Source organism: Ammospiza caudacuta, chromosome 10 (genome assembly GCF_027887145.1).
Source record: "Ammospiza caudacuta isolate bAmmCau1 chromosome 10, bAmmCau1.pri, whole genome shotgun sequence".
Lineage (NCBI taxonomy): Eukaryota > Metazoa > Chordata > Aves > Passeriformes > Passerellidae > Ammospiza > Ammospiza caudacuta.
The window spans coordinates 23,807,576-23,834,471 of record NC_080602.1 but is presented as its reverse complement, the minus strand read 5'-3'; positions in this window follow the sequence as shown (position 1 = coordinate 23,834,471).

The window sequence follows — 26,896 nt, the reverse complement described above, 5'->3', positions numbered from 1 at the left end:
GTAGCCCATAAGTTGCTTTTACTACAAACACCAGAAATAATTCTCACCTCTCAACACAAACAACCAGGCCATAAATATACGTTTTACTGAAATTCATCAAAACCTGGGTATCAATACAGCTCCCAAGATGCCACCTTCATTTCAGTGCCTCCTCCATAAGCAACTGAGGGATAATCTCAGGGTGTTTGCAGAAAAACAAGGAAAAAAACCAAAACAAAACCCCAAAAAACCCTGAAACATCAATAGTCTCTATTTGAATTGGAGAATGTAGACTAATAAAACTAAAGTGGGTTTAGGAACTCTGCCAATTTACCTTGAGTTTTTGGGGAGGGGGCATTTGTTTTGACCTTTTTGATTTTTCATTTTGAAGTGACTTTTATTTCAGGCTTTTTCTGGTAAATTATGAAATCAAGCAAGTCCAACCCAGAATGAACCATTTTGATCAATCTGAAAGGCAGCTTTTTTTGAGACTTTTCTTCTGCCAAGAATTTGAAAATGTCACATTTCATTCCAGGATGAACAGAAGCCAGATTTCAAACTCTCCAAATCCTTTGCGAAACAAAATTTCTGTCTCTTTCACAGCTCCAAAATTAATTTTTTTTCCCCTCAAAGGCTGCAGGGTGGCTTAAGATAGTGGTCAGCAATTACAGATAACACGTGGGTGGATTTTAATAGCACTAGCATGGCGGGGGCAAGGGTGGGATCATGGAGTCAGAGCATTTTGAGGGAAGAATGGAGCACCAGCACTCCCAGCTCCAGTGAATCCCAAGCTCAGGCGAGCTCCAGTGCCTCTCCTCAAAGCAAGATATAGACTCTGGAGAGAACGCCAGCATTTCCTAGCTCCCACTGAGTTTCTATCAATATTCTTAAACTTTAAAAAGGAAAAATACAATCTGGTGTAACAGCCCTAGAAGACTGCTGACTACTGCTACAAGAAAGTCTCTACAACTGGAACCTACAGAGGGATATAAATCCAAGGGCTGACCTGTAGCTTTTCACCCAGCCAAGGAAGTTATTAAATTCTTGCTGATTTAAGATACTCTCCAGTAATGCGCCACTTCTTGAGAAGGAAAAAAAAAATCTCCCAATGTCCCTTCAAAGGGCAATTACCTAAGGATTGTGATTTTTGCCTCAGAACTATTTAGAAAAACTTAAAAGTCATGAGGCCAGGTCTGCAGTGGCATCAAGGCATCCCACTTATTCTTGTGGCTCTGCACAGGAACATCTCACTGTGCCAGAGACCTCTGGAATTACTCTGGCATAGGCAACAGCATTATTCAGATGAAAATATTCTCATGAAGGTTACAACCACCAAGTCAGGCACGTGAAAGCCATGGCTGCCATTTTTTTACTGGATGCATCCCACAGACATCCAAATACCATTATTTTTCCCCAGTGGACCAACACCACTCCACCATGGGCCTGTCTCCTTCCCATCCACACCACGAGTTCTGGGAGCTGCAGAGGGCACAGAGCTCCCTGCTGGGCTTTGCACAAATTGTCTGTACTTTACAGTAAAACAAGATAAATTCTTTGCATGTCAAGGACAGATATCGTTCATGCTTTTTTTATCACTGTTGTTTCACAGCTCTATTGCTTCTGCCACTTTTAACTTCCATCCTGCTCCCTGGGAGTCATATTTGAGGTCAACCAGTACACATTAGTCCTGCCCAGAGTAAAAATTTCCCCCTTACATTGAAAATGACAGGCCTGTAAAACAAAACATGAATAAAAAAAAAGCCATTCATTATTTATAAAAAAGCAGAATGGCAGGGTTGTCTTTTCTTGCATTACACAAATCCAGTATGAAAACTCTAACCTGTATATTATTATAAAAGCTCTGTCGCCTGTAATATCTCTTTGTTTTTGTAATTATTTTAGGCTTTCTACTCAGGAGGAATAAAAAGAGCTTATATTTTCCCAGCACTCTGATGAAACAACTTTGAAATCATGCCTTGTAGTTTTCTTCAGTATAATTAATCTCAAGATGTCACTCCCCCCACCCGCTATGATAGTCTCACTGGAGTGGGTTGTGGGGGGACAGTCAGGAGAAGGATATTTTGGTTTTTTGGTTTTCAGCCCAGTTAACCACTCTTTCTCCACAACTAGATCATAAAAAAAGAAATCAAACAAAACCTGCAAGAGATAATCCCCCACCAATAAATTTATCAAGAGTGAATTTTCTGCAGGCTTGCTAAACTGTCATAAAGGGGAGGAGGTAGAGATCAAATATACTGTTGAGTAAGGAAACAGAGAGCACAAACTTTGTCCTCAGCTCGGGGACAATGATGCTCCAAGATTAACCCACCCTCTCAATTAACACCTCACATGAAAATCCCAGCAAGGTCATGGGATCTGTGCTGCAACTCGGTCAATCAGCATTGCCTGCCTCCATACAAACCAAGATCGAATGCAGAATTAACACTGGTCCCCCAAGCCCTCGCTCACAGACTCACGTCAGATTAAGCCCTTGCATGGAGGAGATATGAAAAGCATTTCTAATTAGGGTCTGAGGTTACTGGTTAAAATGCAGTCGAGCAGTCTACCAACCATTCTTCTCCCTCTTTTTTTTTTATAATTTTAATTAAACTCAGATACTATTTAATTCCTACCTGCATATATTTAGTACTACTTGAATGCAAACCTGATAAAGAATACTCCTGATCCCCACTTAGCTGCCACAAGCACTTATTAAAAGGAGGGTGACTGTCTTCAAGATCTTCCATGGGTCCCTTTGCAATAATTACTTTTTATATCAAATGAAAAGCATAATATTTTCCTGTAAATAGATTTTTTTTCCTTGTGAAACCTTGACTTCCCTACTCTTGTGACAAAATTATAATTATAACCTCAGTGTAGTGGTTAGTTACTGTCATTCCAGTCCACGAGGAGAGATTTTTTTCTCTATATATGCTGGGCTCTTCTTATTCCATTACTCACAGGATTCTTCAGAGGTACACCTGAGGACATTTTGCACCCCTTTACTGTCACAGCAGCACTGCTGTACAACCTGTGTTTTGAGGAATGGGAGAGAGGGGATTTAGCACAAGTTGGATCCTGTTAAATTATTTGTAATTCCAGGCCACTCCACAACATTTCTGCCATTGTGTGATTAGCAATCTAGATCTCTCCATAACAATTTTTAATATCTACCATGACCCTGGAAGCCTGAGTGCTACATCTACAGCATACTAAAGCCTTGTGACTCCAAATTATAGCCCTGAATAATTCAGGAATTGTAACGGTAGCTCAGTACTTATTAAAGCACTGGGAAAACTTTGGGATTCTCATATCTACAGGCTCTTCATTATTATTCTGATTATAAAGATGTTTTAATATATGCTGTTGCTATTCTTACACATTACCACAATACCATTTGTGAGGAATCCATAAGTGATTCAACTCCTGTATTAAGCAGCTACACCTCAGACTATCAAGGGATGCAGTAAAATGAAGTTTTGTTTCTTTTCTGGGAAGATGGGAATTATCTAATAATCTGCACATTAAATTTTAAAATCCCAAATTATGCCTTAGACATCATAACAAAAATCTGACACCAAATTTATTTAAGCAAAACAAAATCAGGTACGTACAGAACAACTCTGGTTTTTCCCTGATAGATTCAGTACAACAAACAGGGACAAAATTAAGTCTAAATAGTTCAATAACATATTAAAGACATTCTGTCTTCTGTGCTAATCCCAAATAAGCGGCTCTAATAAGCCTTAGTGACAAGGAGGATCTAATGAAGAGCTGAATTTTTCATAGAGGTTTTATTAGGTTCATCAGCCTCCTCCAAAGTCCAGGCCTTCAGTCGTGACAGCTCTGAAATCTGGAAGAGATTATCTTCAATTTACTGAGAATAAACATCTCATTTCCACAAGGAAAATTCCACTTGAGGACAAAATTTGTCCGTGTCCTAAATTTTGAAACCCTGCCACTGGATGTCATACTTGAGTAGCTCTGGGTAAACGCAAAAATTATTGAGTTTTAATAATATGAAAAAATCCATGAGGCATTTTCAGTGTGAGAGTAATATACAGTGCAGAAAGCATCCAAAATAGCATTTTGGCAAGCTTTATTAATTTTCCCAAGCTGTTGGAAAAACTTCATTACTTTCTGGACAGTCAGGCACCCAGACTTTTGTATTGACTGTCCTCATCTGACTGCCTCACACAGACTATGACTTGGCTAATGGTTTACCAGATGAGATATCCCACCCTATTAAAAAGGAGTCCTCTAAATTAATTTATAACTCAAAGCATCCTCCTTCCCAAAACCTTGTGAAATATCAGATGTGTTGAGGGAGAAAGTAGCTTTAGCCTGTCTCACTAAATAAAGCCAGTAAAGTGGGTCAAACCAAAAAATGAAATCCTAGTGTGATCACTGCTTATGTTGTCAGGTTTAAAACAGGTGATAAGGCTTTATTTACAACCATACTTATAATATCTGGCGTGGAGCAGATGATAAGGTTTTATTATTGCTGCTTACTTCTGAAAGAAATGACTTTCCACGTGTGTAAAGCTATATATTAGAGGAGCCTTAGGCTGGGTATGAAATCTGACTTATCAGGAGAAGGGGGGCAAAAAGTTGCACCATGTTAAAGCTGTAATGGGTGGGAGGTGCAAACTGGCTGCCTGAACCCCCCTTCATAGAAAAACAGACACTGGACTTTGCTGTGTGGGTGCCTCAGTGCCTCAGCACAGCAAGACAGGGTCACGTCCCCATAAATTGTGCTCAGTCACCAGAATAGCAGAATTCTGACCTGAAATCCGTGTTAGGATGGCAGCCACGCACACACAGGCTGGACAACAACTCTGGCATCTTTGGGGTTTCCTTCATTCCAGCTTCTGAATAAGCAAATCAAAATGCCTGGTCTGTACAGCAATCAGCTGCCCCCAGGAAAGTGACACTGTCACTCTTCCCTACCACACCTCTGAACAAGCTTTTCAATTGATAGGAATTGTAAAGAACTCCCTTTTGTCCATCCAAAACAATTTCATATTTAGGAAATATCTTCCATTATCCTCCACAGATATAACCTGGTTTGATATTTGGGGGGGCCAGTGTTTTTTGCCTTTTTAAACTAAACTCTAGTAACTTCATTACTTAATTATCTTTTAAGCTTCAGAAGGTGTGGAGGTGTTTTGGAATAAAAGTACATTAAAGGTTCTTCAAGAAATTACTAAAAAAATCTGACTGGAAACTGTTTCTTTTGGTAGCGTTTAAATGCAACAGTTAAAAGAAATACTGAAAATTTTGCAAAAACACCTCTACAAAGAGGAAAAACAAATTCTGGTCCATTCTCACAGTGAAATCATCTCCAATGATTTTCTGTTCCTGAAAGATACCACAAAATCCAGTGAATGTTGCAAAGCAAGGCAATAGGAGCACAATCAGCATCCTAGAGAACTCCTCAAAATCCTTCAGGATTAAGGATATAGGCAACATAGTGAGATCTGTTTTAGCTCTAGAGCATTTACTTTTAGAGTAGGAATGTCCTGATCTGAAACAGATGGAAACAGTAGCTTACTACAGGAAAATGATGATCCTATTTTCAAATAATGGCTACAAACTTAAACCTGCAAAACTCTATTAAAGACAGGCAAGGAGTAAATGGGCAATTAATCATGATAGAAACAAACCAAAAAAAACCTCTCCTTACAAAAGATTTTGCAAACTTAAATGCACCATCCCTTTTAATAAGATCTGTTTTGTCACTATTATCTATCCTCAAATTACACCTGCCCCTTGCTCATAATAATTCAGTTTAGCATGCAAAAGCACTGCTTGCCCCTGTGGACTTTAGAAGAGCTCCTGTTTAGGTTACCAGAAAAAAAACCTTGTAGCTAAAAGAGCAAAAAAATTTAGAACACATTGTTCTTTCCTAAAGCTCCTCTCTCCCATTCAGCTAACTAGTACTCTTTTCATTTAATCTACTCAGGTAAAAAAAAAACATTAAATATCACCTAAGGATCACTTAAATTCTATTTTGGGGATTTATGACTAGGATTAGCTTGGTGTCAGCTTTGTGTCACCTCTTAGTACAGGGCTGAATGACAGAAATTCATTTAACCACAGTTTGAATCCCATTTCTTCCCTACCTCTCGATTCATGCACATTTTTCTATCTAACATATATTGATCTCACAAACGCAAAGCCACTTTTTAACACTTTATTAAACACAATATATACAAAGTAACATATTGAAAGTATAATAATGAGGCCATTGGTAATACAATAATGATAGTCGAAGCTCTATCAAATATGTAATAAATATTTTAATTACATACCTCATGTATCTGCTCCCCACTGTGAAAAATAACCAGGCCTAGCAATTTTCATGGACGATGACAAGATTACTATTACTAATGGTCTGAGGTACAAGTGTTTATTTTTAACATTATTAGCGCTACTAATTATGATGAATACGATTATTTAGAGTCATTATGTGGTAGAAGAGTTTGATGATTCACTCAGGTGCCTAGAATTTAACATTCTCCATCTACCATCTATGGAAATTAATGACATAGCTTAACTCTGTTGTTATCGTACTCACTGCCAAGAAAATTGCTTTTAAAGAAGAAAAAAGCAGAAGATCACCCAAGTGTGCTGCCCATTTCTTTATTACCCTGCAAACGTTCCTGTTTGCAAATCAGTAAGAAAGCCTGATAATAAGATGCTTCACACTGGAAAAAATGAGACAGTGACTTTTACAGATGAAGGGACAGGTTCCACAAGCCTTCCATAAAGAAGTATTATTTTCATTATTTGTAGGGCTTGGAATCAGAGCCCTTGGGCTAGGCACCAGATATCCAAAAAAGCTTATATAGGCATGACAGACAAAGGAATATTTTGTAAAGCCCATTTCACAGATGGAAGCTTACACCACAAAATTCTGAGGCCTAAGACCATCTAGATTATATCACTCACAGTATCTTCATGGCCTCTCACCTGTCAACAGGGCAGGCTTTCCCTGCTGCACAGTCTGTCCTCTCCAGCATCCTCACAGTTATTTCATACATGGTGACATGGCTGATGGATTTGGGCAGACAAGGTGCCACACGAGCTCAAGGACATGCTGCAGCTGTGCTTGCAGCCTCACAGGTAGGGAAAACTCATTTGGTGAGCAACCTTGGGCTTGCTGTTGGCAGAGAGTGCTGACAGAGGCACAAAGGCTGTGGCAGAGACACAACACGTTTCCTAAACCAGAGATGCAGGCTCGGCACAAGGCCACCACCATTCCCCTGTCACAGGAATCCGGGTCACCCACCCCGCACAGCACGGCCTCACGAGACTTCCACCAAACCTGTCTCCATGAGGAAAACACAGAAACCATTCTGCCATTGATTTTGATGCTTAACCCTTCGCAGGCCCCGGCGAAACCTCTCCCTCAGATGCCAGGGACTGCTGAGGCTTCATCTGCTCAGTGACAATAAACAACTGGCACCTCTGCGGCGCGATTCCTCGCGGCGCGGCACGCAGGAGAGAGAGGGCAGAACCATTAACTAGTTAAATCTGATAAATACAGACTCTCAGCAAAAGGAGGAAGAAAATGGACCATTCTCACTTTGTAATACATTTCCATCGGTGACTGGCACGCTATTAGGATCGGGATCAAAGGGGGTGGGATGCTGGTGTCTGTGGATTTGGGCCTTTCACACTGTCTGATTGATGGAACTGAAAGGCTTCTGCTTGTAAAGCAGTCACCCCAAACAGCTGTCTCCTGCTCCTGTCCTCCTCTCCATTGCAGCATATGCAGTTCAGATTTCATTTACCAGCCCCTTTGAATAGCAGAGCTCTCAAGGAAGTAAAGCCTTGCCTCAGAGAGGATGACTGGCAATTTGCATGCACAGTACTGCTGAAAGCATTGTGTGCCGCCAGTTGCCAAAGGACATGCAGCAATGTGTATCTCCTATCTTCCCTACTTTTCTGCTTTCTTAAATTATCAGTGTTTTACTTCCCTTTCATGTTCAAAGCATAGCAAATTTATTTGATATATTCTGAATGCTGGAGCATGCCAATGACATCAATCAAACTACAGAACACTGGGAAAGCTGCTATAGAGTAATCAGAATTGGCCATAAGCTATAAATATCTACTGTCTCATGATTCTCTTGGCTGCTATGCAAACTTTGATCATTAGCACTGATCAAAGATCATGAGGGATAAAATGGTATTATGATATAATGCCATGTATGCTACAGCTGATACTAAGGGCTATAGATGACCTATGCTTGACTATACTGTCTTTCCCTACACACCAGAAAGATTCATTAAAATGGCAGATCTCTTTTTGCAGTACCTTAGAGAATATGTAACAGAAAATCAGAGTGCAATCACAATTGGCATAACTATTCATCACCAGCCCGAGTGGTCTGTGTTTGTATTCCCTGCAACACAGCTCCTTATAACACTGCACAGGTGACTCTCAGACAACATCTAATTGTGCCTGAGAGGTCACCAAACACAGCTAATGACTTTTTATTGTTTTATTGCATTTAGATGGATTGGATGTTTCCTCTCTAATAGCAGGACATACCCAGCATTTCAGAGGTAGATCTTGTGTGGTAAAGTTAGATAAGTTTGGCTTCACATTTTTAATCTAATCATTACTTGTATGAGAATGGTGTCTTGATAAACATGGATTTTATTCATTTGTAGTACACCACCCAATGCCCAAATTAAGAAATATAATATGGGGTCTCCTCCCCTGTTTGCCAGCACTTTATTCTGTATTCTAAGTTAGGTATTTAAGTACCTTAACCGAACTCCAAGCTTTCAGATAAACCAAAACATTATCTAAACTCACAGCTGTCAAATAAAATTATATAGAATTGCTTCACACAAAAGAAATGAAATTAATACATCATTACTCATTAACTTCTGAGTATTCTCACAAAAAAAAAACACTCAGAAAGAACTCTAACTGCTTAAGGTTTTCTTAATCATCTACTTTTTCTATGAAAATTAGAACATCTTTCCTTGAAATTTAAGACTTAGCTTAGACAGTCAGGGACAAGAATGTCATATGACTCACACGGCCACATTTCAGAGCTCTTATCAATAAAACCTACATAGTTAATTTGCACAGTTCAAATTAAAAGTGCTCGATACACATGCATAGGCCAAAGTACACCTCAACAACAAAGTGCATCATTCAAATGGAAGGCTACAGTTTTCTCAGATGTGTCATTATTCAGCATGCAGATCTCATTCTGCTTTGCTAATACCACAAGCTTTCTTGAGCCTGTAGCTCAAATATTTCCAAAAAATAACAAGGATTATACAATTTTCCCCACTTTACATAGCAGAAAAAAAAAAAAAAAAAAAAACAGGCACAAGAGAGAGAGGTGATCTGCCCAAAGTCTTACACTGAGGCTGAAAAACCACCACTAGCATGGATCCCACCTCTCCCGAGCCCAACTGAAGTAATTTAAACATAAGATCCTTCTTCAGCTGAATTGGAGAAGGGAAATCAACCAGTGGGTGAACACATTCTCATTAACTGATTCCGTGCAAACCATGCTCTCCCAGCCCCCTCAGACTTGCTTGAATTAACAGGAAAAAAAAATCATTCATACAAGTTCTTTTGGTGACATATGTAAAACAGCTGATTCATATACAGGCTTCACATGCCAGGTCAGAACAAATTGTCCTCAAAAGCAACACGGTTAAATTGAGTGGAACTAGCCTGCACCAACTTCCAAGGTACATAATAGATATTATAAACTTGTCTTACTTGGCACCAATTTGACAACCTCCGTTTGAGAGAACAGAGAGTGAAAATGAGTTTTAAGCATTCAGCTACAAAGAAGTACAACATTCATTATGTACAGTCCTTTAACAGATTGCCCAGATTGTGGACGCCTTCAGCAGACTTGAAATTTAATCTCTCTGGTGCAGTTTTAGTCACTACATGTACCACTAATATATAGCTGCTACTACAACACAGATTACTGTTTAATCCTGAGCTTTTCTTACATTGTCCATGTTGCTTAGCACATAAAGGCTGCTCTAGTCCTCAATGGATCTACAAGGTAAGAAGCCAAATTCCACTCCATGTAACTGAACCTGAGAAAAAGAGCTGAGGATCAGTACTTATCCCAAAACTGCCCAGCAGTGGGGCACCAGCCACTTTGAACATATCCTGGACATTCCTATGAGGTCTCACTAGCATCCATCAGGTCTGCCTTGGTGAAAAATTCTGTGTTCCAAAAAAGTGATTGAGAATCGCGTGGCCCTCACACCATGCTAAAGTGAATTCAGCACTACAGCTGAATCCCCACAGATATAACCCAAAGTGGTTCACTGTGCCATTTCTGATTTACATCTGTATAAAGGAGAGAAAAAAAAAAAACCCTGTCTCCATGGGAAGCATCTTATTGTGCTTCTGATTATTAAAAAAGTTCTTTCTTTCTCCATTTTGGGAGGAGACTATTTCATGTTGTTTCTTCTCCCTCTGCTTATTACTGATTCTCTTATCTTGCCAAAAAACAAAATAAGAGAAAAGTCAGAAGTGTAATTTGACTTTTTCTTTAGGTCACTTCCAAGATCACTCTGGCAGCAGTCAGATAAAATAAACAGCCTAAACCAAGAGGAAACCTGAATTACAGAGTCTGTTCCAGTGCCCACCAAAGTCAATGCATGTCTGCACTGGTTCAACTGGGCATTTCATCAGGCTCTGGAGGGAATAGTTTGGCACTCAAAAAACCACTTTACCTTATATTTTTTCTAATTGCCAGTATCTCAATCTCTCTGGCACAGTCCAGTTTTGGGCTTACACTACATGCAAAGTCCCCCTGTGCTGTCAGACACAATCATGATGCTGCTGCAGTGCCTTGATTACACCCCTGTGCTTTTATCTACCGCACTGGCTCCTGTGCTAGAAGACACCAGCATTTCCCACTGAGTTGTTGGTGTGACTTTCTTTTAAAGCCTTTCCCACCACGATCACTGTAAGCCTAATGCTGCATTCATAAAAACAAAAAAAGCAGTCCTTGTGTTTGAATGGCAGATAATTCAAGTAATTTCTTTTATGTATTTCAAGTATACTTCACTTTGTAAAGTAAGTTTCAGTTTCACAACTCAGATGGTCCACAGGATGAATACATTCTTTTGAAATATACTTTTTATCCAGTCATGCACTGAGACCTTGTGTGCATTGTTACACACATACACCTGCCTCTACCAAAAAACACAGAGAGCATTTCAACGGCACTTGTGGGAGTTTGGAGCTGAATTCTGCCACCTTGCCCTTAGTCAGAGGAAGAGATTATCCACAAGGATTCTAAAAACCCAACTTCCTTAATAAAGTTACCATCTAAATCTTTTTGGGATGCACTAATGGAGAAGCAAACCAAGTGATAACAGCTGTGATAAAAAGCTTCTTACATTTGAAGCCTGCAAAGAGAAACCTGTGTCAACTTATTTTTCTAAGCAAAAGATCTATGGTAAACCTGGAAGTATGCTGTAAACCTAATTACATCAGGTTTTCTCAAGCAATCATTTTAAATTGCTTTGAAGAGAAACTCCCATCAATGCAAACATCCAGGAGTCATCTTTTAAGTTTGGAAATTGTCTTTTCATCTGCCAAACGGGAAAAATGATTGACTGCATTTTCACAAATTTGAGCCCTCATTTTTAAGCCAGACACAGGACTTGTGAAAATGTTTCTGAGGTAAGGCACAGTTTCACTATTCTGTTTCTTTTCCAAATATATATCTGCAATGAATATGCTGACTGCTCCACTTGCCTCTTTTTTGGCCCCCCTATGGCAATCATTTCCAAATGCTTCTCTTCTTCTTTTCCCCAAATTAGTTTTGTATAATCTTAGACTTTTACCTTGTGTAGAGAAAATATACTCATGCTTTACTAATATCTTTGCATTTCTCCATAGATTTTCATGAGGTTAACAGGTTCTGCCTCTCCCTTTGCTAACTAGGGATCACAAACACTACTCCAGTTATCATCATCATTCTAAGTCCCCAAACATCCCAGAAATTATCAACACTCACCTATTGATCACATTACACTCTCCAGATCTTCCTAAGTATTAAAACCACACATCACCATAAAATCATGGAATGGTTTGGGTTGGAAGGGAACCTAAAGTTCATCTGATTTCACCCGTGCCATGGGCAGGGACACCCTCCTCTATCCCAGCTTGCTCCAAGCCCCATCCAACATGGCCTTGGACACTTCCAGGGATCCAAGAGTAGCCACAGCTCCTCTGGGCACCCTCTGCCAGGGCCTCACCACCCTCACAGGGAAGAATTTCCTGATAATATCCAATCTAACCCAACCCTTTTTCATTTTAAAGCCATTCCCCATTGTCCTGCCACTCCATGCCCCTGTCAAAAGTCCCTCCTCAGCTCTCCTGTAGCCCCTTTAGGCACTGAAAGCTGCTCTAATGATATGATAATCATGATATGTGGTTTTTCCAAACCAAAAGCAGCTTTTGTAATAACTCTAGCCCTTGATGTGTAAAAGTACATTAAAACTGCCTTTCTTCTCTCCTGTCCTAATAATTAGCCTTCACATGGACTGCTTGGAATGATCTCTTGCAATCACACTCACACTGCCCACCTGTACCAAAGTTTCAAGTACCGAGACAGCATAATTTTCTGAAAATAAAATATAATGACCACGGCAGAAAAGAGGACATTTCATTCTTCTTCCTTGAAGAAGAAAAACCTTTGGCAGTAGAATTTTGAAAATCAACACTACAGACAGCTTTTTACCCCATTTTTTGACAGTTGGTGGCGAAATTAAACAGCACTAATGCATTCCACTTATTTCAGATAGATCCAAGAAAGAAAATGTATCATCAAGCAAAGTTTTCTCACACTCTTCCGCTTTTCTAGAGGGCTTTCTAATAGAAATTATTGTCATTTAGCTCATAGATTACCTTGACTGAACAGGAGAGCAGCATTAGGTCATGCAACAGTGGTCATGCATGACTTGGGGTTTCTGAGCACACTCCCCACCTTTGCAGCAAGCCTCACCTGAAGTTCCTTATCAGCACCCAAGTCACTGCTCTTCACTAAAATCTAAGAGTAATAACTCATGAGGGATAATGAAGACAACTAAGCATCTGTTTGAATGCTTACTGAAACCTTGGTATTTACCTAGACTAAGAAACACAGCAAAATATGTTCCTACTTATCTTCTACCAGCCAATATTAGCAGTTATTGTCAGTTTGAAATATTTTACAAGCCCTTAAAACACTCACTTCAGAGCAAGGGTGCTGGCCTGACACTGGCCAGCAAACATACTGAAAATAAGCCTTGGCAAACAGTTTTGACAGAGATATTTTGGGCTTCAAGTTTTGTTGATAATGCACAGACACAGTCAGTACCACATGATATTTTTATTAAAACTAATTGTGCATATGTTAAAGGGATTAAAAACTGGGTGATGGCTCTCAACATGTTGCTAATAGGGAATCAGTCAAAAACCAGCCATTTCTGTGAAGATGTGCCTTACACAGTTTGTCTTGATCTACTGCTGCAGAATGTACACATCAACAAACCAGAAGCAAATAGAACAGGGATATACTCACAAATTTTCAAAGTAGATAAGAATATGCTGGATCACCAGCTGTGACTAAAATTTGCTTGTAATGCTTGGATGTATAAACAGGGATGAAAAACAAAGGAGAGAGAACAAGCAATATATGCAGCAGTCATATTTAATCATTAACAAATTACTTGATGTAGAAAACTAAGATTGTTCCCCCCGAATTTTTTGAAGACACAGTCAAAGTTTGGAAAATCCGCTGTGTTGGAAGAGATCTAACGTATCAATCTGAATAGGTTGTATACAAAACCTAAAGAGTTTTCCTGACTTTGAGGTAGAAACATCATATCTGGTGAGCAAGATGGTTTTCTGTTCTCTGAAGAAAGTCATGATCCTTTCAGGTACATCACATCGTGCTGAATGAACATGCCTACAGCCGCCAGAGGACAGAGTGTGAGACAGGAGCTATGACAGGAGAGAGGATGAACCTTTCTCTCAATCTTCTCCCACAGCTCCACCACAGCAGGAGACAAACCTCATGTTCAGATTTAGCTGCAGGCTTTGACCAAATTTAATATATATGTTGGAGTAAAGAGTTCTGTCTGAAGAAGTAACGCTCTGGGTAAAATTCACTTCAGTGAACTTAGCTTCCCAAAAGAGCCACTCATGTTTGCCTTGAGGATTGTTTTAGGGGAAGCTGTTGGTCATGCCAATATAATTCCCTTCACACAAAAGTACAGTTCTGTACTGGATACTAACAATCCATACAAAGTGATGTTATTACCAGAGTTACTATGTATATGTTGGCAATTACATATATTTTTCTTCTTACCACTGTATAAATTTCCTTTCCCTAATAAAGTGTGCAAGGTTTCCCAAAGAGTTTAATAACCCAGACTCACTGAAGTGTAGCTGTTAAAATAAGCTAAACTGCTTTAACTTCTGAGCTGTCAGACCCAATTTCAAATGACGAGATGTGACCACTGTTTTCATGTGAATTGCTAAAATTAGGTAATTTCCAAACATATGCAATAAATACAAGGAAGAATGTCAAAGTTCAGGGTGTTTTTTGTTGCGAATTTGCTTTCTTAAATAAGTGGCCAAGAAAAAGCCAATAATTTATTAAAAATAATCTAAAATAGTTAAAACTGTTAACATACTAATAAGCCACGAAGAGTAGTGTTCCTGCAATTTAAGAAAGTTAATTTTCAAAAGGTATTTTAACTTTTTTTTAAGCTATCTGGTTCAATCTTTTTTTCTCCTTCAGGCAGTAAAAGCAAATGCATATGGCATGAAAATCTGTTAAAACATAGTACTTTACACCTTTGTTTGTACCTGCTCCAAATATATTTGTCTATAAATTAACTGCACATGGTGGTTTTCACATTGGCTTATTTTATCCATGTGTTCAAGAAATTTAATACATCACTTGTGTTCCCTCAATTACAGCTCAAGTCATCAGACAAAAGAGGAGGAGCATAAACATAGCTACGTATTTTTGCATTTTTATATGCAATTTATGCCCAAGGCATCAGCCATATGTAAAAAAGGTGAGAAAATAACCCTGTATTTCTTTCCACTGCATCTCAAGAGCTGAACTCTCTCCAAATACCAATGTCTGAAGCAAGTGGTGGATGCCTCATCCCTGGAAGTGTCCAAGGACAGGCTGGACAGGGCTCGGAGCAAGCTGGTCTGGTCAAAGGTATCCATGCCCATGGCAGGGCATGGGAAGAGATGACCTTTAAGGTCCTTTCCAACCCAAACCATTCTGATCCCATGATTTTACACGCAGAAGAACATTTAGTGGCAGTGGCCTGCAGAGCAGACCATCCAGTAGGACCCACACAGCAATCCCACCCCAACACCAACCACTTCATGTTCTCCAGCAGCAATCAGCACTCATGTCAGCAGCTAAACTCTTACTGGGAGTCTTTCTGAAAGAAATCCACGTATCCCAGGTATTTCCTACATGCTCTAAAGACACCCCAAGGTGCCTGCCTCCTGCTCCTGTGAGCCAGGGTCCCTGTTTCAGCAGGGCTGTATCACAGAACGCCCCAGGCTCTCCGCCAACTCCCTCGGCACACGCTTCCATGCGAAGCGGGACGGATGTTGGGTACTGTGGGCTGGGTCACCTCACCCCTCTCTTAATTTTAGCACATGTGAAATTTGCCATATGGGCAGCTCTGAAGAGTGAAGTCCTTCACTTTCTTGCAAGAGTAGTAGAGCACAATCTTTTCCATGACTGTTACCTTAATGCATCTCATCCCTTGAGATAACTTTTTAGGGAAGCTGAGCTGGATCACCAAGTCTAGTTCTCAGCCCCTGCAGACCACATGTTCCTTTCCACAGGCTAATCAAGAACTGTCTGCCTTGAGGGTTCACCTTTTCTGTTCCCATTCCCAGGTTGCTTTCAGATTCACTCTTGGAACAGTTCAAAGATTTGTTCTCACTTCCACCCTTTATTTAGCACCATGTTATTGCACCAATAGTATTCTTGGTGATATGGGCAGGCAAGAGAATTAAGATTCTTCTTTCCATTCCCTCCTTGCAGTGGAAGCCTCAACTTCCAGGTACAGCAAGTCCATCTTTCTTAGTGACCAGAAATCTCATTTCATATCACCTTTGCTTTTAAATCAGCCTGCTCTGGATTCAGACAGAAATTTGAGACTTGAACTCTGCACAGCTTCACCTGATACAATGGTACACTTATTTAAACAGGTTACATATGGAAAAGGTTAATGCCACAATCCTGAAAAAACTTGCCTAAATGGTAATTTCAGGCATATAAATAATTCCATTAAATTCAAATTACTCAAGCCCACTGAATTCACTGTGTCTATGCCCATGACTAAATTATAAGGCACAGGATTGTGGATGTAGAGATTGTTATCCATGACCCAATTTGGTGGGTCCTCACATAAATCAGATAAGCAAATCCCTCTTGCTCATGTTTGCACACTGCAGAATCCTTGCAATCCTGGATGTCTTAAAGAGATGAAAACAAGGAAAAGCAGCCAAGTATCACAGGCACTATGGTGAATTTTCAATCATGGCCTCAACTATTTTGTTTGGTCACTTTTTAAGAAAAAAAATACAGTATAAGCAAAATTAAGCACAGTTTCTTAGTGCTACTTATATGAAGAGATCCATGTTCCAAATTCTAACTAAGCACTGCCTAGAGAGTGGAAACACTGTCTTTAGGAGCTTTCTTTAATTTTCTTTTTAAAGCTTAATTACATTACAGGAAATATTTGGCTAAGGTGTGGCTATTCATCATAGTATCTCTATTACCAGCATCATCAGAGAGGTTTCTGTCAATTTTTCATTTTAACCTGGCTTTTACTTTCATAATATAATTATAACCCCTCATTTCATTTATGTTATAAAGAGAAATTACATCTCTTAATTTTCTTTTACTAAAAAAAAAGCTTTCTCTCAAAAAAACCCTATGTGGTAGTGTGCAACATATTTAGAGCTTACGATCAGCAATTTCTCTAAAGAGGAAGATTTCAGGAAAAAAGTGACTCTAAAAGTAATTTCAGTAGCAAAGTAGATTAAATATCCACCATATTAGTCACAGAGTATTAGATGGAATTGGATTGACTGGGAAGAGGTCAAAGAGTTGCTGAAGGTTTTAGCCCACCAGAGGAGCAATAAAATTCAACCATACTTAAAATCATTAGCTTTAAACCCTTTGATATTAGATCCAAACCTCCAGCACTCACAGAAGGAACCTCCAAGCACCATGGCAGGCCAAAAGGAAACCCTCTAAGACATCCACATTTCACAGAAACCTTGCAGTGAAGCACAGCAGTGACAACAGAGAGAACCTGCACACGCAGGAAAGACTGAGCCACAAATAGAGGGGAAAGGAAATGCATAATTTAAGGAAAGTTAATTTATAAAATAGCAAGATATTCACTTTAATAAGTACCAGTGGGGCCCAGGGGACTTTTTTAGGTGGCAAAAAACCCCACCCACCAGCTCCTGCATAGTTCCTCCACTTCAATTCCTTGCTCCCAGTACCAGGGGTCGTTTCTCCCTTCCTTTTCTTGTGATGACAAGGCACATTCCCCCTCACAAAGGACATGTTTGCAGAGCAAGTGTGGCACCAAAATGAGACAACCAGGGATCTGGATTGCATGACATGATAAAGGAAAGTGCCATGTGCTGACAGCAAGGCAAGGATGAAATCTGAAAATGCAGAAGTCATCTAACACAGCAACAATCCCAAAGAAAGAGGAAAAAGGCAGAGGAGTAATTAAAAACCCTGAAGACAGTGATGGGTCTCAAGTTTTTGAACTGACTTCCTATTTAATAGAAAGGATGGTTTCCACCCGAGAGAAGAGAGATAAAAGAGAGACTTTGCTGTAACTAATAACCAACTGACATATTTCTGTTGGTTTTGTACATTTCTTCACTCATTTTGAAAATGACAAGTATAATTAAAGTTGTTAAATACATCGAGAGACTTGTCAGTCAACTAAAATATCAACTCTTATAAAATCTCCACAATAAGCACTGCACACAGCACAATGCAGAAGAAATTAATCTCTCACCAGAAAGATTTAGTCATTTGGTGATCCTAAAAAAAACAAAAAACTCCACAGATTTTCTATTTCCTGGGGCAAAATGAACTTTTCTTCACGTGTTTGCGGATATAAAATGCATGTGTTTAATTTAACTTCTGCAGTATAGCAAAATGAAAATCTCATTAAGAATTCAGAAATATTTGGGGGTTTAACTTTAATGCACATCCTACAGAGGAGCACATCAGGGGTTTTTATTCTGCACAAGTATATTTTTTTCATGAAGGATAAAACAAAAAAGAGGATGCTCCAGAAACATGCCTTTTAGGAACAAGTTTCAGGGGAAAAAACCCATGGCTGTGCCCTGCCACAAGGCTCAAACTAAATTAAACACAACCCAGGCAATAATTAAGTTTTGTGTTAGCTGTGTATATGCAGGATGATTTTAACCCCATAAAACCCTCTTGGAGCTATAGCTTTGCAAGCCACTCAGAAAGAAGCCAAACCCTCAAAGTGCGACTTCAGCACTCAGCTAATCCATGCGTGCTACCAGGTATGACATGATCCAAAAGGCTAAAAGCCAGTCAGGAGAGAAGAGCCCATGGAAACACATGAACTACTCCAGAAAAATTGCTGAAGGAAATAAACCACCCTGGAAAACGCGCTTTTTCAGTGTTTGGTAAGAAATAGTGCCTCAAAGCAGCCAGCATCAGTCTCCAGTACCTGACCACATTCTGATGGAACGGTGGATTAAATTCATGTAAATTCACGAGCAGCCTGTGCCTGCACTGGGACCCTGCTGCAGCCTCACTGCTGAGCACAACAGGGACCCCAGAGATGTCACCACGTCTGAGGCCATGTCCCCCTGCTCTGACCCTGCGGAATGGGAGCTGGGCACAGCTCAGGGGGCTGCAGGGGGCACTGCAAGGCCAGCAGGTCCGTCCTTCCCTCCCTCCCCTGTGTCCCCGTGGGGACAAACCCTCAGAGACGTGGGGGAAAACAGGTCTAAAACTAAAATTCTTCAGGGAAGCAAAACCCACGGGGAACATTAAGTGTATTTAACATAGTTCATGGTAAGGCATTCAAACACTCATTCGAGTTTAGTGCACTAGCTGTATAAATATAATCAGAGAGGAGCAAAAAAAAAAAATAAATAAAAGAACCAAAATGCAAAAAAACCTGAACAATTAAAAAAAAATAAAACAGACAAAAAACCCCAAAACAAACACCACAGGAAGATTTCACTTGGCCACTAAAACACATGTTCAAAAGCAAAGTCTGTCTGACAGGAGAATAACTTCCATCTTGTCAAAACCTTCAGTAAGTGATTCCCCTTCCAGGCTGAATTCCTTCTGGTACAATAACGATGAGCTTACTCTAGAGACTGGAATCGATGCTGTCTAAATTAGGCACAACCAGTGCTATACCTGGGTTCTCATGCTATAAATGAAGCAGCCCTGATTACAAAATAAATTTTAATTCTTGCTTGAAACCAAACTCTTTATTTTTTCCTCCCTCTCCTTTTTAAAGGCTGGTTTATGCTCTGGCATTTTAGCACCCTCACTGGTTATAGCAGAATTTTTGTTGTAGGGTTTCAAAGATGATCAGATGGGAGCCAGACCAGCCTCACCCCTCCTGCCAGAGGAAGGTCAACCCTCAAAGCAGCCCAGGCTTTGTTGTTGTTTAAATCTTGACAACACTGCTGGCATTGTCAGAAATAAGCGAAGGTTTACACACAGGGAATACCTGACCACTTGGAGCTGGACTGGGATCTCCTCTACAGAACAGATTCTGGATGAATAATTTGATATATTATTAAAAATATGCTTTATAAAGCAGGACAGTTTCTTTTGCACTTCATAAAAGTAAACCTAGAGACATTATAAAATTTCTTTTCCCTGATGAAACTTACTGCTTTAAGCCATTCTGATGAGTAGGCATCAGTGTTGTAGTAGAGTAAAATGTGCCCTCACAAATATTATCTGAGAACATTCTTAAAATACCTCCAAGGATTTTATATGCTAGGTAGAATACACTATCATATCAAAGCAATGCCTGTGTTCCATAATTTAAATCAGAGCTGGAACAATGAGGCTGGGGTGATCAATTTCTTTTCAGGGATAGTGACTGAAAGAATAGTTGACATTTCATAGGTTTTTTAGTGCCTAAAATAGTGTGTTTTCAATCTCTGAAGGCTTATTTTTCTTTCTAAAGATGGCGTGGGGCCTGGGGGACCCACTTAAAGTTTCTTGCCATACTTGGCCAAGAAACACAAAGTGTTGGTGAAGTATAAACACAGAGCCCTTTTTCTTTGACCCATTCTGCAGTGTGATGGGATAGTGTTGTTAGTTTATGTGAGAGAAAATAGCATAGGCTTTCTGAAAAAAAAAAAAAAGTGGAATTGGATTAAGGCCTTTGTGCAAGCCTCAATGCTGAGGGGAATTAGCAATAGTTGTAGGCACTTAAAGGAGCTCTCATGCTGAAGCTTATCCCAGATTTTACACAATAAACATTTGAATATCAACAGTGTTTTGCAACTTGCAGCACTAATGTATAAACTTCTTCCTTTTGAAACTCCCAAATCCCTCCAAACGTTTGCAATACCCTCTACATAAACATGTAGGGCCTATAGTGGAAAACACCCAGTCAGGGATGTAAGTCCGAATTTTTTATTTCTTTCTTTTTCATCCTGGAATCTAAAATGAGATCTAGTACCATTAGCTGGTTTAAGCACTTCAGAAGTTCTGTATTTTAACCAACTTTTTCCCATCCAGCCTCACTTTCCATTTAAAAGACAAAGATGTCAATGAGACATGAGCTTGACTTGGGTATCCTAATATTACATATTTCATGCTACAATGAAAAGGCACTACAAAACCTTTGAAGTGATTCATTAAAATACTGATCTATCCCTCTTATCAGTTTGTTCATAGCTTTTTTTTTTTTAGCTCAGCTAACGAGCTTACACCACACTACAACATGAACATGTGGGAAAGGATTCAATTCCCTTCCTTTAAACTCATCTCCAGGTGAGCAGGACTCAGAACAAGGAGGAAAAGCTGGACTTGCTGCTGGAGCTCTCATAACATCCATGGAGCTGCTGTCATTGGCTTAAAGTCAAGCTTGGCAGTTAATGACAGGCTGAGAGTTTATAACATTAGGTGTATAAATCCACACTGACTAGAGCTGGGGAAAAGGTCTGTCTTTTCAGATAGTGATCAGCCAGATTTGCAGTTGACATGGAATTCCTACTGGCTTTTTCAGATGCCACTTAATTTTGGTATCCTGTTTAAAGGATGACAGCTGATTCAGGAACAAATTACTTCCACGCTCTTGGTGTGAACCCAAAGTAAATCTTCTCAATACAGTATTTAATTATAAAAGATTCCCCCCTCCAATTCCCTTTTTAACTCCTGTTAGGTAGGTATGCATGTAATCAATTTTACATCTTTGTAGCTGTAGCTGTCCACTGAAAGATGGAACAAAGAAATAAGCCTATGGTGAAATAGCAGGGTGGGAAAAACTTGGAGATCATTTTTTGTTACAGTGTTTGTTTTGTGCTTGAAAGGACTGCGATAAGAAACTCATTGCATTAAGAAAAAATGAAGACATTACTGCCCTGTCCAGCTCTGAAGCATGTTGAAGCAGTTTGCCTATTGAATTTGATACAATGATGTATAGATGAATAAAGTTATCTCTAGTATTGAATGGGACGGTGTCAGTGGGAGGGTAAAAAGGGAGGAACTTGGAATCTGAAAAGAATACTTTTCCCCCCCTCTTTTTAAGAACTTGAAGGTCAGGGTCCAGCTGCCGTAAAAGGCTAGAGGACAAACAAAATGCTGCACAGGCCCAAATAAAGACAACTATAGACACATAGCAGAGGTTTCCTGCTTCAAGTAGCTATTATATTAACCTACACTTTAGGCAAAGAGCATTTTAGGTTTCACACTGATGAAAACATAGGATGAGCAGAAGCATCAATAAAAGTTGCACCTTTAATGAAACAGATGAAACAGGCCAGCAAAGGTAGGAAACAATTTTTTAAAAGAGGAAATTATATTGGGTCTAGTTTTCTTGAAACTAGTTATTTTGATTGAGATAAGGCAGTAAACTTGCTTTTCTCTTCTTTGCATCCAGCCAGGAACAATTCTAACAGATCTGCCTAATTGCCTAGCTCCTTGCAAGGCCTATATCATAAACAGCAAGATATACAGAGTCTTAAAATTTGAGGTAGTATATGAAAAATATATACTTGAACTCATTGTTCATTAATCCATGCTTATAAACTGTTAATATTCTGATAAGCTGGCTTTCACATTATGGTCTGGGAAATAAGGGTAAGATTTTCAGTGAAGCAGTCAGAAGGGTTAATATCCCTGATGAGAGGGGAAAACTGCATTAAAACATCAAGTTGAGCTGCATTTTGTCATTCATGCTCAGTGCTGCTTTTGTTGTCTTGTAATTACTCTAAATTTAAATGTCTCCCCATAAGATGAAAGAATGGCTAGTATTTTTTTTTTAAGAATAAAAACTAGTAGCCTGTGCTGTTCAGCAGGGGGGGAGGAGGGGGCTGGATAGCTTTGACCGAGTTTGCTCGGCTTTTTTTAAAACAAAAAAGAAACAGCAGAGTTTGAATTGCCTCATGATGTCAGGTTTTTAATGTACATAGGAATAAATTTATTAGCTTCAGATAACCATTATAAAAACCAATCCAATTCACTGAATTACTGGTTTTTCAACATTGGTTGGTTTTAATTGTTTGGGGATTTTTGCTGCTTGTGTTTTATGCCAGTGACATAGAATTCTAAAAAATATATTCAAATTAAAGTGATTGATTTACCATGTACATTTTGCAATAAAGAGATGTGCTGAGTTCATATAAGCTCTTTCCAACTTAACTTCTAGACCAGATATTTAATCATGTAAGTTGGCAGAAAGGCAAAAGCAGAAACTAAAAAAAAAAAAAATCTTCCATTAAAAAAAATATTTTCACCTTCTGACAAAAATGTTTTAAGAAATTAAAGCTGAAAATGAAGGTTGAAGTATAACATGAAAAGAAAAAAAGATGCAACAGTTAAGCCTTAAAACCACTGTTTCCAGGCTAATGTGTGTTGTAGATCATTAGCCAAATGCATTGTCTAATGGGCATAAATGAGAGCCTTCGTTTTGAAGTTCCTCTTTCATCTGCAGTCAAACTTTGAGTTTGATCCAATCTATAAAGATAAATCTAGGGATTAATCTGGAGGTTTAAATGGTTTAGCCAAAGGTTGGTCCAGCTTTATAATAATGACAGCTGATTTGTGTTACTTTCCACTGAGATTTCTTTTTTTTTTGGACGACCCCCCTACATATTGCATCTCACAATTAGGCTGTTGACAACTCTATTATGCTGACAGCAGAGGTAGAGCTACGTGGGGAATTCTACAGCATGTTGTGCTGTAAATGTTACTCACAGATGTCTTAAGGGACTGCAGCTTGTCCCATGTGTTCCTATCTCTGCTGCAGCACATCTCAAGTTGCAGTTGTTCCAGTCAGAATTGGTGGCATGCTGAGCCTAATGCAACTCTTACCAACAACTTTCTGAGATTAGGAGCCTGTCAGGATGATGTCAATGGAGGTTTAAGAAGTGCTTTCTGAAGTTGTTCTGAGTTAATAATTAATGGGTTGATTATTTTACTCCCTTTGATAGTTCTTTTATATTTGGATGCAGCTGGCTGGAAATAACCACAAAGGGAAACTGATTTTATTTGCCATTAATTTTGACTTTACTTAGCAAATTATCCCATGTCCCACCATCACATCTTTGCTAATCTGGCTGTGCTGTAATGTGAAGATGAAATCTTTGATTAACAAAACAGATTAATCAGTTTCTAGAGTGTTTTGGGGTAAGATACATGCACATACATCTCCTCCCAAGTAGTTTTCCAGTACATGCTTAGAGATGTGTTAAGTGCTGAAAGCTGTCGAGCAATCAGAATGTTTTTGATGTAGGCTGCATCTTTCTCTTGCAGAAATAAGTGTTTTGCCAAGTAAAGCAGAAGCGTTTTGTCTGCACAAGGTTAAGATTTGGCAGTGCAAACTGGAAAATACAAGTTTAGGGCTCAAACCTTGTCTTTTACACTCAAAAAATCAGCTTACAAGTGAAATTAACCCAAGCTAATTTCCAATATTACTGTCTTGCTATGATAATGCCCACAGATGCTAAATGTTTCCTAGATATATGTCAAGACTATGCCCTACCTTAAATAATTGCTATTTTGCATTGATTTATTTTCCAGTACTTGAAATATGTGCATATGTATCCTACCTACGCATTCCAACTCTGGCACAAGAGCAAATTCACACATAAATGACCTTACTTTCCTTACAAGGAAAAATGCTGGAAGATTCAGCCCTTTTTGAGATCTCTGTACTGCCACAAAAATATAGTTAATTTACTCTGCAAAATAGTTTTGTCAGACTGACCTAGTCTATTAAAATTACTCCATAAAAGAAATTAGGGAAACTGAACCAGAAGGAGAAAAAAAAAGCCTCATTCTGGATATTCAGAGATTTTGTCACTGTTTGAATATTTCCATCGACAAATTATAAGTAACAGATTAAACTTTTATCCTTAAATGAAAAACATCTTTACAACTTAGGTGAGAAAAAAAATCTATGCAAGAGATGCATTCAAATGCATTTGTGCTATTTTCATATGAGAAAACTAATAGTTAAGCATACTTTGTAATTTGTAATTACTCACAAATTAAGAATCAAAGCAAAATGTAGTAGCTAACTAAGAGATCTGTTTCTCTCCTGGGTGACCTAGCCAGTGTAAATGAAATCCTATTGAGACAGAACACTTTACTAGCCAGATAATGAACAAGCCAGTTTATTGTATTGATTTTTAGAGAACACACATCTCTAAGTGCCATGACTAGACCATACTACCAATTTTCTAGCTATTAGATATTTGCCATTCTGTGAAATAAGTTTGGAGTTCGTAACAAACACACACTACAAACTTCTGCAGTAAGATCAAGAAATAAAAATAGAAACTGTTGCTATCTATGAGGACACTGCAGCAGGATCCTGTAGATGCAATAAATCTATATTTTGCTCCCCAGTTTGGAATGCAGTGTGAGGATTCAGCTATAGAAATGGGTATCACCTGTTAGCAACTCCAGAAAACTTCAATACCAGCAGAGATATGACTCCCCCCTACCACCAGTGCACATCTCAAACACATTTGAGTGTTTGAAGATATTTTTGAACTATGAAGGACACCCTTAAGAGTTAAGAGAAGCTTGACCATCATGTCACAGTTCTCACTGATCATCTGTAATTGAAAAGAGCTTTTACTCTCCCTGTCTTCCCAACCCCAGCTTAAAAATTGTTTTTAGAAGTGACAGGCGTCAGCAGGGAAGCTGAAGGGACAGCAAGGTTTTAGATTTTTTTTTTTTTTTAATACATCTGTACCTGTTTAGGCAGATTAAGTCAGGAAAAGATGCTGTTTCAGTCACCCTGAGAATTTGATTATTATTTGAGCTGGATTTGATATTTATCAGTAATGTGCAAGTAGGACAAACTTGCTAAATCTTGGTGAGGGAACTGTAAGAGCTTTTTTTAACTTAATAACAAATAAACACATACCTCAGCCTGTTTTTATACATATAGATGTGCATTTTTATCAATAAAACACAAATACATTGAACTGCATTCAAGCATAAGTCATTATCCTCTGCATTCTCTCCCCCATTTAAAAAAGGACAAAGATAACAGGGAATTGTAAGGATTTTTTTAACGTGCACTCTGTAAAACTATCTGATTGAAACAGTATATTCTCCTGAGAAACTTTAAATCTAGTCTTCTGGAAAGCACTCAAATTTTAAGATAACTACAGATAACTGATTTTGAAAGGCAGCATTATGAGAGCTTATAATATTTCAGTGCCCGCCGCTGGACCTCACAGCAGCAATTTCTCCGTGACTTGTTACTACTTTAAAATTAAAGTTTGATATTAAGGGAACACTTTAGTGTTTAGTTTACCAGAATGTTATATTTTAGCTCAGTGTTGTGTTCTTAAATGCAGAGAAAAATGACTGAAGAAATATTTCTGAACGAATAACTCCATCAGTTCCAAATGCCTGGAGAAAAAGCACGCATTGAGTGTGTCTATACCTGCGCTTCAGACTTCTGCAATCTAAATAACAAATATTTTGTGCAAATTTTAAGATAATCTATTTTTAAACTGCAAATAAACATTTCAGCTCACAAAGCACATAACTAAATATAGGACTTTTCTAGTGTTTTTTCTAGGAACATAAAATATCCCCAAGAGCAAAATATTTTGAATTATTTAAATAAGTTAATACCTAAAAACAAATAGCCATGTCCCAGGTACAAAATTCTGATCCTCAGTTCCACATAGAAAATATTTGGTTTCTAATATGAGCAAATATCTTGACAAGTAATTTTGTATTAAAAAAAAAAAGGCAAAGGAATATTTCCTGCTGTGTTAGCTCTGTTTCACTGATGTGGCTAAATAGATTTTTAGCATTCACCACTTCTTAAAGGTACATATAACCAGGGTGATGACAAGATATCTATGTCACGGCAAATTGGGAAATAATTATTCTGTTCTTTGATTTATTACATCAGTTGTAAAGTATCTAACTGGAACTGGGCACTGCAACCTCTGCACATGTGAATTCCTCTCCTGATGTTATTTGTCTCAGTCTATTCATTTTCACTTTAATTACTCACGGGCGTAAAGACGGACAAAATTCGGACCTCAACTCCCCACTTTACCCCTAAATCTTTATTAGTCCCTGCCTAAAAGGCTTTACCTGTGTAGCAAAGA